At 38.4% G+C, this 13,484-nt stretch overlaps 1 protein-coding gene across 9 annotated transcripts in view; it reads right to left on the bottom strand.

Annotated features, from left to right (window-relative positions):
- The window catches only part of DOP1A (DOP1 leucine zipper like protein A), a 101,338-nt gene extending 88,268 nt beyond the window's left edge, over positions 1 to 13,070 (bottom strand). For 8 of the 9 annotated variants that reach the window (XM_059400985.1, XM_059400989.1, XM_059400988.1 and 5 more), the window contains exon 1: positions 12,986 to 13,070. The gene's annotated coding sequence lies outside the window, so the exon portion shown is untranslated. Of the gene's footprint in view, positions 1 to 8,659; positions 8,811 to 12,985 lie in introns of all 9 variants that reach the window. The other variant, XM_059400986.1, reaches the window with a different exon arrangement.
- Positions 13,071 to 13,484: the final 414 nt, after the last annotated feature.

Below are 13,484 nucleotides of genomic sequence, written 5' to 3'. Positions count from 1 at the left end.
TAAAATCATGAGGAAAACACACATACACAAACATGCAAATTCAACTGCGCCTATGCATCTAAAGAATAAGATCAAAATATTAGGAGGAAACTAACATTTTGGCTGAGCAATTTTATCTATAGGGATATATAAAAAAGGATTCACAGTGGACACAAACTATGCATGTGTCTGAACATCCCTTTACTCAAAGTTGTAAAAGAATACTGCTGGATAGTAAGTAGCACTGCAGGGCTTAAATCCCCTAATGGGCAAAGGAAAGCAGCTATAATTGATTTAGAAGATATCAAGACACTACACAGAGAAAAATGGGAAACTACCTGTGGCAGGCCTGCCTCTGCCTTTATATCTCTTCCAATGTGCATTTCGTATCATGTTTTAAAGTTTAGATGAAAATAGAACAACAGTATTAATATCATGAAAAAAACAAAAAAACCTTGCTGAGGTGTTACCTGGCAAGAAAGAGAATTAACTTTAGGTATTTTGGTAGATTCTGAAGCACCTAACAGAATCAGAACCAAAATATGGTATTGCTTATTGTAAAATCTTTATTCAGAGCCCTTTTACGAAAACTGGGTATCCTCCGAAACACTGATAAACCACAAACTGTTATCATTACTACTACACTGCTCCTCACTTTCATACTCTGTTCTTACATTTTCTTAGGATATCATTCCAACACTAGAAATATAACTTGTCAAGCACTGCTATTATTACTCTCAGTTTTTTATTTTTACTTAATTACTGAAATAAACAGTACTCTCATCTTCCCAATCACACAAGCTTGCACTATGGCCTTATTTCCTACTCTTATATCAAATCGATCTATAAATCACCACCCACTTCCACCCCCACTCAAAGTTGGCTGTGGTAAACACTATCTTTCAGAATGGTCTTTTTACCGTGTCTCCTGAATAGTTTCCATCTGGAGTACTGTAACAGTCTTCTACTTTCAACACCTTCAGCTTTCTTTTTCTTTCTTTCTTTCTTTTTTTTTTAAAGATCCTATTTCTTTTTTAATTTTTTTATTTTTTAAAAGACTTTATTTATTTATTTGACAGAGAGAGAGAGAGGCAGAGAGAGAGGTAGGCAGAGAAGCAGGCAGGGGGCAGGCTCCCTGCTGAGCAGAGAGCTCAATGTGGGGCTCGACCCCAGGACCCTGAGATCATGGCCTGGGCCAAAGGCAGCAGCTTAACCCACTGAGCCACCCAGGCACCCTCAACACTTTCAGCTTTCTAAGAGCCAATTAATTTTACACAGTAAAACACAGTTTGAGCATACTCCCTGCTTGAAGCTCTGAAAGTAAAAGAGTCCACAAGTTTAGCCCAAGGCTTACTTAACACCTAAGAAATAGCCTATTGCAGCTGTAACAGTAATAATTACTTAGAAATGAAATGCAACCTCTTACCCATATAGTCATATGAAGTCTTTTCATAAACTGGACCCATTCGTTCAATCTTATAGTTCATATTTTTATCCTAGCTAAGCAAAACCTGGTGACAAAATTTCTTTGCTTGACCAAACTTTAGTAAAACTTCTGAATCCTCTCTCTTAGGCCCACCTGTGCACTTTCTGCTAAAACATAGTTTTATCAAGAACTCTGCTCTATCAGCTTAACCAGAAACTCCCACCTTCAGTTTCTGACCACACTCAATATCTGATTAGGCTCCTCATCGTCCATCATCTGGATACCCCAATCTATCTTCAGCAAGAATCCTGTTAGGTCGGTTCAGGCAGAATGCCCCCCTTACCCTTGATGTTTCCTCTTAAGAGTCATTTTCCATGTTCTGACTCTCACTCTGCTCCTTGGCTATAAAATCCCACTTGTTGGAGGTCATCAAGATGTGACTGCCTGTTGACCCATGAGCTGGCATAGGCAACTGGAGGCTCCTCACTTCCTTTCCTGTCCTTAGACAGTGTGTTCTGTTTGCCTTCCCTGATCCCAGAAGCTTCTCTAAGGATACAGCCTTGAGATAGAAACATGGAGTGGGGGCTACCTGGACCGGGTACATAACTGAACCCAGCAAAGGTGTCTATATAAACTTTTAAGATTTCAGCAAATGAGTGCGTGTAGAGATCTACTGGTTTTGAGGCCATCCAAGACAAGCCTCATATGTAAATTCCCTCAGTTATTAAACTTGCCACCTATAAATCTGGAGTGGTTGATCCCTTTGTTCTGTCACTCCTTTCTTGCCACAGACAGAGCTGGTTTTAGATTTCAGGTAACAGGCTCTGAGAAGGTTACAAACCAACACTTGCCCACGCTATATTCCAAGTTGAGGTTCATCTCTCTCCTTCACTATAAAATCCCATCGCAGTGGTCTCCCTACCTATCATGATGATACTTAATAAAATTGGCCTTCCATCTTTAATAAGTGCCAATGCGGGGTGCCTGGGTGGCTCAGTGGGTTAAGCCTCTGCCTTCGGCTCAGGTCATGATCCCACGGTCCTGGGATGGAGCACTGCATCGCATCGAGGCAGGTCTGCTTCCTCTTTTCTCTCTGCCTGCCTCTCTGCCTACTTGTGATCTCTGTCAAATAAATAAAATATTAAAAAAAAAAAAACAAGTGCCAATGCGTATTTTTACAAACTAGCCAACTGTATAAGACTTATTGCCTCCCACCTCAGGGACTTTAAATATGCTCTTTTCTGGGAATGGCCCATGCTCCCTTTCATCACTTAAAATTTATCTAATTTATCTTAACTATATTCAAAAATGCTACGACTCTTTATAATATCTTTTTTTTCCTTCCCCAAGTAAGCTCTACGCCCGAAGTGTGGCTTGAACTCATTAGCCCGGGATCCAGAGTCACATAATCTACCAACTGAGCCAGTACAGTATTTCTTGATTCAACCCCTCTAGGCTCATTCTTTAATCCGGCCCTTTTTCAATGTTTAGAAACATGGCTTTCATTGCAGGATAGCATTTTTAAAATGCATATATCCTTCATGTTTCCAAAGGTTAATATTTATCTTTTCCAACTGTGGTAGAAAAAAACAAAACCCAAACATAAAATTTATCATTTTAACTATTTTTACGTGTACAGTTCAGTAGCGTTAAGTATATTCACATTGTGTAATTAACCTTCAGAATTTTTTCATTTTGTAAAACTAAAACTCTACACACATTAAAAAACCCTTATTTCCCCTCTTTACCAAGCACCTGGCACCCAGCATTTTACCTTCTGCTTCTAATCTGACTACTTTAGATACTTCAAGCAAGTGGAGCCATACAGCATTTTGGCTTTTTTTGTGACTGATTTCATTTAACATAATGTCCTCAAGGCTCATCCATGTTGTAGTGTGTGACAAGACTTTTTTTTTTTTTTTTTTTAAGGTAGGCTGATGCCCAGTGTGGACCCTAAGGACCTCCTTCCCTTTTCAGATTAAATAATATTAAATTCTATGTGTATATTTATCCATTCATCTGTTCACAGACATTTATGATTTCTACCTCTAGGCTATTGTGAATAGTGCTGCTATGAACTTGAGTGTGCAAATATTTCTTCAGGATCCTCAATTCTTTTGAATATGCCCAGAAGTGGGAAAGCTGGACCATATGGCAGGTCTGTTTTTAAGAGGAACCACCAAGCTGTTTTCCATAGCAGCCACACCATTTACCATTTCCACCAACAGTACATAAGTGTTCTAATTTCTCCAGATCCTTGCCAACACTTTTCAGTTTTTTGACAGTAACCACTGAAATAGGTGTGAGGTAGCATCTCATGGTAGCTCTGATTTGCATTTCTCTAATGATTAATGATCCTGAAAATCTTTTCATATGCTCTGGCTATTTATATATAATCATTGAAGAAATGTCTATTTCAAGTCTTTGCCCATTTTTTAATTAGGTTGTATTTTTGTTGCTGAGTTGCAGTTCTTATTATAATCAGGATATCAGCCCCTTAGACACATTTCTGAAAATTTTCTATTTTAGTAGGTTATCTTTTTATATCTCTTATTGTATCCTTTGATGCTTAACAGTTTTTAAGTTTGATTTTGATGTAGTCCCACTTACCTCTTTTTGCCTTTGTTACCAGTGTTTTTGTCGTCATACCAAAGAAATCATTGCCAAACCCAACATCATGAAGCTTTTCCCTTATGTTTTCTAATATAAGTTTTATGTTTTACGTATTATGTTTAGGATTTAATCTGTTTTAAGTTAATTTCTCATATAGCATAAAATAAGGTTTCAACTTCATTCTTTTGCATGTGGATATCCAGTTTTCTCAATACCATTTGTTGAAGAGGCTATCCTTACCGGACTGATTGGTCAGGCACTCTTTGTTGAAGATTATTTGACCATACATACACTAGGGTTTAATTCAAGGCTTTCTATCCTATTCCACTGGCCTACATGTCTGTCTCTATGTCAGTACCACACTGTTTTAAAATGACTATAGCTTTTTAATACATTTTAAAATCTTTTTAAAAACTTCCTTCTGCCTGAAACCTAAATCTCAACTTAACTTGGCTAGTTCTTACTTATGCTTCAGATTTTACCCCAGTTGTGAAGTCTTCCCTAACTATTCTCTCTCTCCAACACTCATATATACACCTCCTTTCTGTGACCTCCCACTACACACTGTACTTCCTCTATCGCAGAACTTACTTTGCTGTGTGACTCCCAAGGGTATTAATCCTATGATTGAGTACTCATCATTTTTAGCTCTCACATCCCTAGCTCCTAGTCAGTCCTTGCCTGACTCACAGTAAATGACCAATAACGATTATAAAAACTGAAGACAACAGAATATACTTGGCTGGCAAAAAGAACAAATAAAGTCTATGTAGTGATTTAGAAAGTGTTCCTAAAATATATGAACTAAAAAAAAAAAAAAAATCAAGGTACACAACAGTGTACATAGTATACTACCATTTATATAGAAAGAAAAAAAATAATCCTATAATTTGTATATATAGGATATAGATCTGCGAGAACACACAAGAAAGTAAAACTGATTACTTCCAGTTGGCCAGGTGGAAACTGCATAGACGGGGGTCAGGAGGAGGGAGACTTTTCTCTGTATAGTTCTTTTTATACCTTTAAAATCTTTTTGGTACTAAATAAGCTTAATTTTTTAAAAAATAAAGGAGTAACGTCCCCATAGAAAATCAAATAGCAGCTGTGTAACACATGGCATTCCCTCCCTCCTTCATTTAATAACAAAAAGAAAATCAAAATGACTAAAATCTAGATATTTAGTGTTCTATTTGAACCCAGAGTCATCCCACCCCCCACAAAGAACCACAGAAACTAAGAATTTTGTGGATAAAGTATGTGCTTCATTTAGTAATATAATCAAGTTCTCATATTAAGTCAGTCTTTATTCTAAAACCATGAGCTGTGTATAAACTGCACATTGAATAAGTATGTACTGCTTATTGGTGACATATACACATACTAGCTTTATAAAATGTGGTAGCTAGCTTCCAGGATAGCCTCCAATGATCCTCAACTCCTGATATTCCTTCTCTTGTATAATTACCCTCCTACTCAAAATCACTGCTGGTCTATGTGCTGTCTCTTGGATCACTTATTCTGGGGCAACCTAGCCTTTATGTGATAAGGACACTTAAAGGAGCCCTATGGGGAGAAGCTTAGGCCTTCCTTCAACAGCCAGAAATAACCTGCTACTATGTAAGTGAACCACTTTGGAAAGGGGTTCTCTGATTCCAACCGAACCTAAAGATGACTGCAGTCCAGGCCACTCTCTGAACTGTAACCTCACAAAACTTAAGCCAGCACCTCACAGCCAAACTGTTCCCCAATTCCTTTGTGAAAGAAACTATTTACTGCTTTATATCACTACATTTTGAGATATTCTGTTATACAGCCAAAGAGGACTAGATAGATATTGTCAAAAAACATTTAAAATTTTTTGAGTATAGTTGACACACCATGTTACATTAGTTTCAGGTGATGGGACAGGTTTACATGTTATGGTACGTTCACCACAAGTGCAGCTACCACTTGTCACCATACAGTGCAGTTACAGTATCACTGACTATATTTCTCATGGTATACACTCTACTCCCATGTTTATTCACTCCATAACTGGAAGCCTGCATCTCCCCTACCCTTCATTCATTTTTGTGGATCCTGTCACCCTCTCCCCCTCCTATATCCATCAGTTCTCAGTATTTTTATAGGTCTGATCCTGTTTGTTCATTCGCTTCTTTAGACTCCTGGTATGCGTGAGATCACATGGTATTTGTCTTTTTTTCAGTCTGATTTATTTCACTTTACACAACATCCTTTAGGTCTATCCATTTTGTTTCAAATGGCACAATCTCATTCTTTTTATGTCTGTGTAATTTTCTGTTGTGTGTATGCACCACATCTTCCTTACCCATTCTTCTGGCAGTGGACACTTGGGTTGTTTCTGTATCTTGGCTATTACAACTAATGCTGCCACAAACACAGGGATGCATATATCTTTCTAACTCATGTTCTCATTTTTTTGGATAAATACCCAGGGGGATTGCTGGATCATATGGTATTTATGTTTTTAAATTTTGAGAACCTCCATACTCTTTTCCACAGTGACTATACCAACTTGCATTCCCACCAACTGTACATGAAGTTCTCCTCTCTCCACATCCTCACCAACACTTACTACTTCTTGTCTTTTTGATTTTAGCTGTTTTGGCAGGTGTAAGGTGATATCTCATTGTAGTCCTGATTTGTGTTTCCCTGATGATTACTTATGTTGCGCATCTTTTCATATAACTCTTGGCCATCTGTATGTCTTCTCTGGACAACAGTCTATTCAGGTCCTCTGCCCATTTTTTAATTGGATTGTTTGGGGAGGGGTTTTTGGTGCCAAGTTGTATAACTTCTTTATAATTTTGGACATTAACCCCTTATTGGATATAAAGCTGGAGGTATCACTATTCCAGATTTCAAGAAATATTACAAAGCTGTAGTAATCAAAGCAGTATGGTACTGGCACAAAAACAGACACATCAATGGAAGTGAATAGAGAGCCCAGAAATAAACCCACACATACATGATCAGTTAGTCTATAACAAAGGAGGCAAGAATATACAATGAGGAAAAGTTTCTTCAATAAATGATGCTGGGAAAATGGGATGGATACATGACAAAGAGTGACACTGGACCACTTTCTAATACTCATACAAAAAAATAAAATGGATTGAAGACCTAAATGTGAGACCTGAAACCAAAAAAATCCTAGAAAAGAACAAAAGTAGTAATTTCTCTGACATTGACCAGGGTAAGTAACGTTTTCCTAGATAGGTCTTCTTTGACAATGGAAAAACAAGAAGTAACTACTGGGACTACATCAAAATAAAAACCTTTTGCACAGTGAAGAAGTCGATCCCCAAGAAGGCAACTTACTGAATATTTACTTTTTAAACCAAAACCTCTATAACTTAAACATAATAAAAACAGCAGTTATCACATCACACAGGCAACCTCAAATTAATAGAATGAGGTAGGCTTGGGGCACAATGCTTTGAAGACAGCCTTCCAATAAAATGACAGGTGCCATAAAAATAATCATGTTGCTGGAATCCCATTTTGGGCTTCAGGGTGGACTCCTGACTAATTGGTGGTAACATTTACGGAACTGCTGGTATACAATATGGAAGTCATTTTCTTCCAAAATGACAGACACAAACTTTAAAGCAAGTACTATATTCTATTTCTCTCCCCCTACAGAGAAAAACTTCTGTCCAGGAAATTTTAAAATCAAGACAATGTAAGACATGTGTTAAGTGTATATGAAAAGCCACTGTGCAAAGTACATCATGTTGAAGACAAGCAGAAAGCATAACAGCAGACTAGGACTGCATCTGTAGTATACAATATAGAAAAGTTCCAGCTACTTGGAAAATCTGACTGATTACACTAACACATATTCTAAGGGTTTCAAGTAGCTGATATAGCCCACATACACAAAAGCAAATGGTTATTTACCTGTATAACTTAAAGGACTAAAACTGCTATGTTTTTATAGTTTTTCTGATTACTTGTTGTCAGTTGTTACTTTCAAATGCAAGAGTTTATCAGCACCGCTTCTATTCTGCAGCTTTATTTTATAGTAGAGACAGGAAAGAAACTACTCGTTTGGGTGAAAGCTCTTTTAATAAAGACTATTCATCAAGAGGGCTCTCTTCTTACTTCCAAATAAAGGTTGTATCCCAGAACCTTAGATTAACAGCAATCTGACCTCTGGCTGAGTAGCAAATTATTGTGTATACTCATAAACCTAGTATTACCATTCAGGTAAATTATTTTTTTAGAAAACAGAAACACCAAACTAAATGGTCTATTCACCTGAACTCCTTGTTCATGAACACAAAATAACAGTAATTTAAACATTAAGCTCACAATACATACATAGGCCTGAAAATAACTACAGCAAGTTGAAATACAGGACATATTTTACAGAACAGGAGCAGGGCATTTATTTTCCTGACTATTCACGTTAAACTGTTTCCATGAGAGAGGAGAATTTTTCATTACCTCAGAAGCAAAAAAAAAAAAAAAAAAAAAAAAAAAAAAAACCACCAAAAAAACAAAAGGCCAGAAATGTCTTCTATAGGATGGAAATATTAAAATCCAACTCAAACTTAAAAAGTGATGAAAGGAAGAAGTAAGGGAGATATGATATTCTCTTAAGCTTATTACCTTATCCATCCTTACAGGAGCTTTGCCAGATGAATATATTACCAACATTTCATCACTACTGAATCAACAGTCATCACTTTGTCATATAAAAGGTTTCCACTGATTTTTAGATTTCTTCAGATTCAAAGGTTTATCTTATAGCTATCATATCCTAATAATAAAAAGGTGGATGTTAAAAAAAAAAAAGTGGATGTTTTATTTGGAAAAGTAACATTAACAACATTAAAAACATTTTTGAAAAAAAAAAAAGACTTATCTAATTCAATAATGACCATTTAGTCTTTTTATTGCATTTTTGAAGTTAACTCTAGTATACCTTTTAATTGGCAATTTAGGTTTTATTTCCCAATTCTTTCACAGATAAAGTTCTAAGGAATTTTCAGCCCTGATTAATTCTGTGTCTTCCCAAATTTTGGCCACCCATCAGATGTGAGATGATTTTATGGGGCCCAAGGAGAGGGCTAAGCGACACTGAATCAGTAAAGAATTTATTCCCTCTTCGTTCTGTTGTAATGCCTCTGACTGCATCAGGAAGTTCTCAGATTAATGGCAGAATGTTATCAACACCTCTGTAATTCTTGCTAATCTCCCTTTTAAACAAGGAAAGCAAGTTTTTGAGTTTAAGTTTTGGCTCAAGAGTGTTCAGTAGCCAGTAGTTTCTAACATGTAAAAAGTTTTGTTTTCATTATTTTCAACTTTACATCTACTTTCTATTGATAGTGATATTTTTTCCTTTATGGTGATTATTTCAAGTTTTCATTAAAAATTATATTAATAACTACAAGGATATAAAGAAATACAAAGAAAGCAAGGATACAGGAAATACGCAGATATGGCCAAAATTTTGAAGATGATGTAAGAATGACTAACATTTGAGAAATACTACACTTACCCATTTGGTCAAGAAATAAATATAAGTGCCTACCATGAACTATAAGCATACCATTGGTTTATTCACCAAGGAGAGAAAAGAAGATAAACTCTGACAGGAAAGTTAGAAGAGAAGAAAGTTACTTTAAAATGAGGTAATCAAAAAAGGATTCACAGACAAGGTGGCACTGGAGCTAGAACAGTATGATGTGGACATGCCAAGACATGCAGCATGCATTTGAAGAAAGCAAAAGCACAACACAGGCCTGAGTGGTGTTATGTTCTAAATCGTGATTGTGCTGGTGGTTACCTTGGTGTGTATATAATGTACACATAAAATGAATGCACCTTATCTGTAATTTCTTCCTTAAATCTGGTATGTCTTTGACCGATGCAATTAAGAATTACTGAGGTTTTAGGCTTCAATAGATTGGGGGGGAGGCAGTAAAAAGGTAAATACAATAAAAGGAAATCATCATTTAAAGGCAATGGAATCAAAATACTTATTTTTATATCATAAATTTTCAATAAAAACTGTAAGCTATTACACAAAACTTGTAGCTCTATACTTTCAACAGTTCCATTTCAGGGAGAAAATTTACCTGAATTAAGTGTCATCTATTAAATGTATTGTTCCCATCTCTGTCCCCCCTCAAACAAAGGAGCATGTTAATAGCACTCACTCCTAACAAAGTAACAAAGAATAGACTAAAGTGGCCATACTGGCTGTGTGCTAGTGACATCTGACAGAATTTAGCAAAATAATTTAAGATTGTATTCAATACTTAGATCCTATTTGTAAGCAACTCAGAAAGGACTGCCTTAGGGCGCCTGGGTGGCTCAGTGGGTTAAGCCGCTGCCTTCAGCTCAGGTCATGATCTCAGGGTCCTGGGATCGAGTCCCGCATCGGGCTCTCTGCTCAGCAGGGAGCCTGCTTCCTTCTCTCTCTCTCTGCCTGCCTCTCAGTGTACTTGTAATTTCTCTCTGTCAAATAAATAAATAAAATCTTTAAAAAAAAAAAAAAAAAAAAAAGAAAGGACTGCCTTAGAATTTGTTTTAACCTTGAACTCGTTCCAATGACCTAAGCTCTTAAAATTTAGTTATTAATTATTAAGTACATTTCAAGTGGCTTTTATTACATTTCATAGTTTAAGCACTCACGATGAGAGAGGGAACTCAGGCATAGTAAAAATAATGCTATTATCAACAAGTCTTCTTGGAACTTTATAATGCCATTCTCAATAAAATCAATGACTTAACCATAAAACCAAATCCAAAATGTGAATTAATTATGGTTATAGAAAAGCATCAAGAGATCAGAAAAAAAAAAAAAAAGATAGTCTTCCTCTGCCATAAATGAAAGCATTAAAGTGCACTGAAATCTATGTGCATCCTTCATGTTTTACTAAGGAAAAACAAGCCTTTTGTTACATCAGTAACAAAAGTAACATGCGTTGCCCTATGTGCTTATGCCACAGAAAGCTTAAACTAAAAGCAGGAAAGCATAATGTAGGGAATTTTAGAGCTGAAGGAGACCCGGCTCAAATATAGGCACTCCCAACTCATGAGAATTCGATTTACAATTTTTCGCAGTGGCAGCAAGCCTCAGCCCCTAGTCAGCCCTGCCATCATGAGGGTAAACAACTCATATGCTTACAACCGTTCTTTATCCACACAATCATTCAGTTTTTCACTTTCAGTACAATATTCAATAAATTACATAACATATTCAAAACTTTTGTAGTAAAATGAGCTTTGACAGATTTTGCCCAACTATAGGCTAATGTAAGTATTGTGAGCAGGTGTAGCATAGGTTAGACGTATTAAATGACTTTTCAAATTACAACATTTTCAATTTATGATGGGCTTATCAGGACATAACCCCCATCATAAACTGAGGAAGATCGGTACAGCAATTTTCAAATTGGTATTCTATGTAATTATATTCTAGATGTTAACAGGCTGGTCATGAGAAAAGTCTTTCTGGCCAGGTGAGACTACTTTAAGCCTATATGCTCCCAAATTATTTGTCATGGAGCACTGTTTTGGGGGCAGTAAAGCGGTTCCTAGATTGAAAACAGGGTTCAAGGAACATCAGTTTGGAAAACTCTGATCTTACGAAATTCCCTTAAGCGGATGACAAAACTGAGGCCTAGAGAGATCACATCTGGTTAGCTGGAGAAGAAAGCAAGCAAACAAGATCTTTTATTCCCAGGCCAGAGCTCTTTCCACCACTTTAACTACAAAATAAGGCTCTTCAAACTGTATGTAGTCAAACATTTAATTTATGCTTAACATTTCGGTTATGGTGTCACATTTTCTGGTTTGTATATTAACTTGGGCATTTTTAGTTCTTCAAGAAATGGGTTCCTAATAATTAGATACACCCGGAGATGTACTATTGTTTAGTACTAATGAGGAATGATTTCGTTCAGAGTGGCAGCATCAAGGAATCACTGAAATAAAGCATCTATACTACAACTGGTTTTAATTTACTCTTGTTACAACTTCTGTCAGCTCAACTGTCACTTTGTTATTAGGTGGTGAATTTCTTAGCATTTAACGTCATCATATGCTGTCCATGAGAACATAGGAGACCCGTCTGCGTAGAAGAAAGCCAACAACATCGAAATTGAGAGATTTTTGTGTTTCTACAGTTCTGGGCTTATTTGTCAGGCAAACACTTGGTTTCTTATCCTTTTGGTAATTAATAAAAAAAATGTTGATTGCTTTAACTAAGTCTCCAAATCAGATTATCACAATGTTTCTCCAACTCCAGAGAACGAGAAGATAGTGTCAGAAACACAATTCGTTCAGCTTTCCAGTAGTTGTGCACCACTCCCCCTCCCCTACCTCAGGGTAGGGAAGACAGGACGAGACCAACAAGTAACTATTGTTAGGCTGCAACTTTAAAAGGCTTGAGAATCAAAGGTGATAATGGTTAACAACTTCCGTATGACTAACCCGACTTCCTCTAATAAACTTCTGCACTCCTTTCCAACCCCCCACATGGAACATTAACTATGGCAGGCATTCTTGTCTCCTCAATCTTAAAAGAACCCACCAGATGAAGGAGACGGCACGAAGCCAGGATTCCACCAACAAAGAGGTCACTCCGCGCGCCTTTATCTCACAGGTGCGACCTCCACCCCAACCTTGCGCGCCGCAGGGCCCCAGCGCAGGAGGGTCGGAAGCAGCCACCCCTGCCTGGGACCGCCCTCGAGGCTCCGCCCGGCCCCGACCCGCCCATCCCCGCGCAGCTCCAGTCTCTCCGGAAACCGGAGGGCTGCCGGCCGGTTTCCAGGCTCCAGGCGGGGCCAGGGCGGCAACACCCCCGACGCCACAGCAGACTGCCCCGCGGGGCGTCCCCGAGGCTCCGGAACCAGCCAGGCCGAGGAGGCCGCTCAAGGCCGGCAGCCGGCCTCGCGACCGCGCTGGGGGCGGGGACGCTGTTACCTGCCGTGGGCTCGGCCGCTCCCCGCCGGCGCCGCTCTCCTGGCAACCGCGGCAACGACGCGGAGGCCGGGAGCCGAAGGGCCTAGTGACAGCTCCCAGCGTGCACTGCGCCCGCGCCCACGCTAGCGTCGACGTCGACGGCCCGCGATCCCCGCCCCCGGTCCGTGCCTCTCCTCCCGGCGCAAGCTGTTGCCACAGCGCCCTCAAGCGGACGGTCGGGGAAGCCGAAGACCATTCGGATGGGCCTGGAAAGGGAATAGCGGATGTTTTCAACTCGCCAGCGCCAGCCACATCTTAATGGAGAGTTGGAAGGAATGCTAGGAATTGAGAACAGCTTTTATATATTATTTAAACAGTTATTTAAGTGTTATTTAAACGATTCCTCAATATTTCATATGGGGAGCTTGAAGCCCAGAGAAGTTGGGAGACTGATGAAGTTAGCAGATAAATAGTTGTCATCAGGTTTAGAAATATTTTGAGTTTATGTCTCTCTAAATCA

The sequence above is a fragment of the Mustela nigripes genome, chromosome 5 (assembly GCF_022355385.1).
Source record: "Mustela nigripes isolate SB6536 chromosome 5, MUSNIG.SB6536, whole genome shotgun sequence".
Taxonomy (NCBI): Eukaryota; Metazoa; Chordata; class Mammalia; order Carnivora; family Mustelidae; genus Mustela; species Mustela nigripes.
Note: the sequence above shows the minus strand (reverse complement) of the source record. Positions and strands in the feature narration are given on the sequence as shown.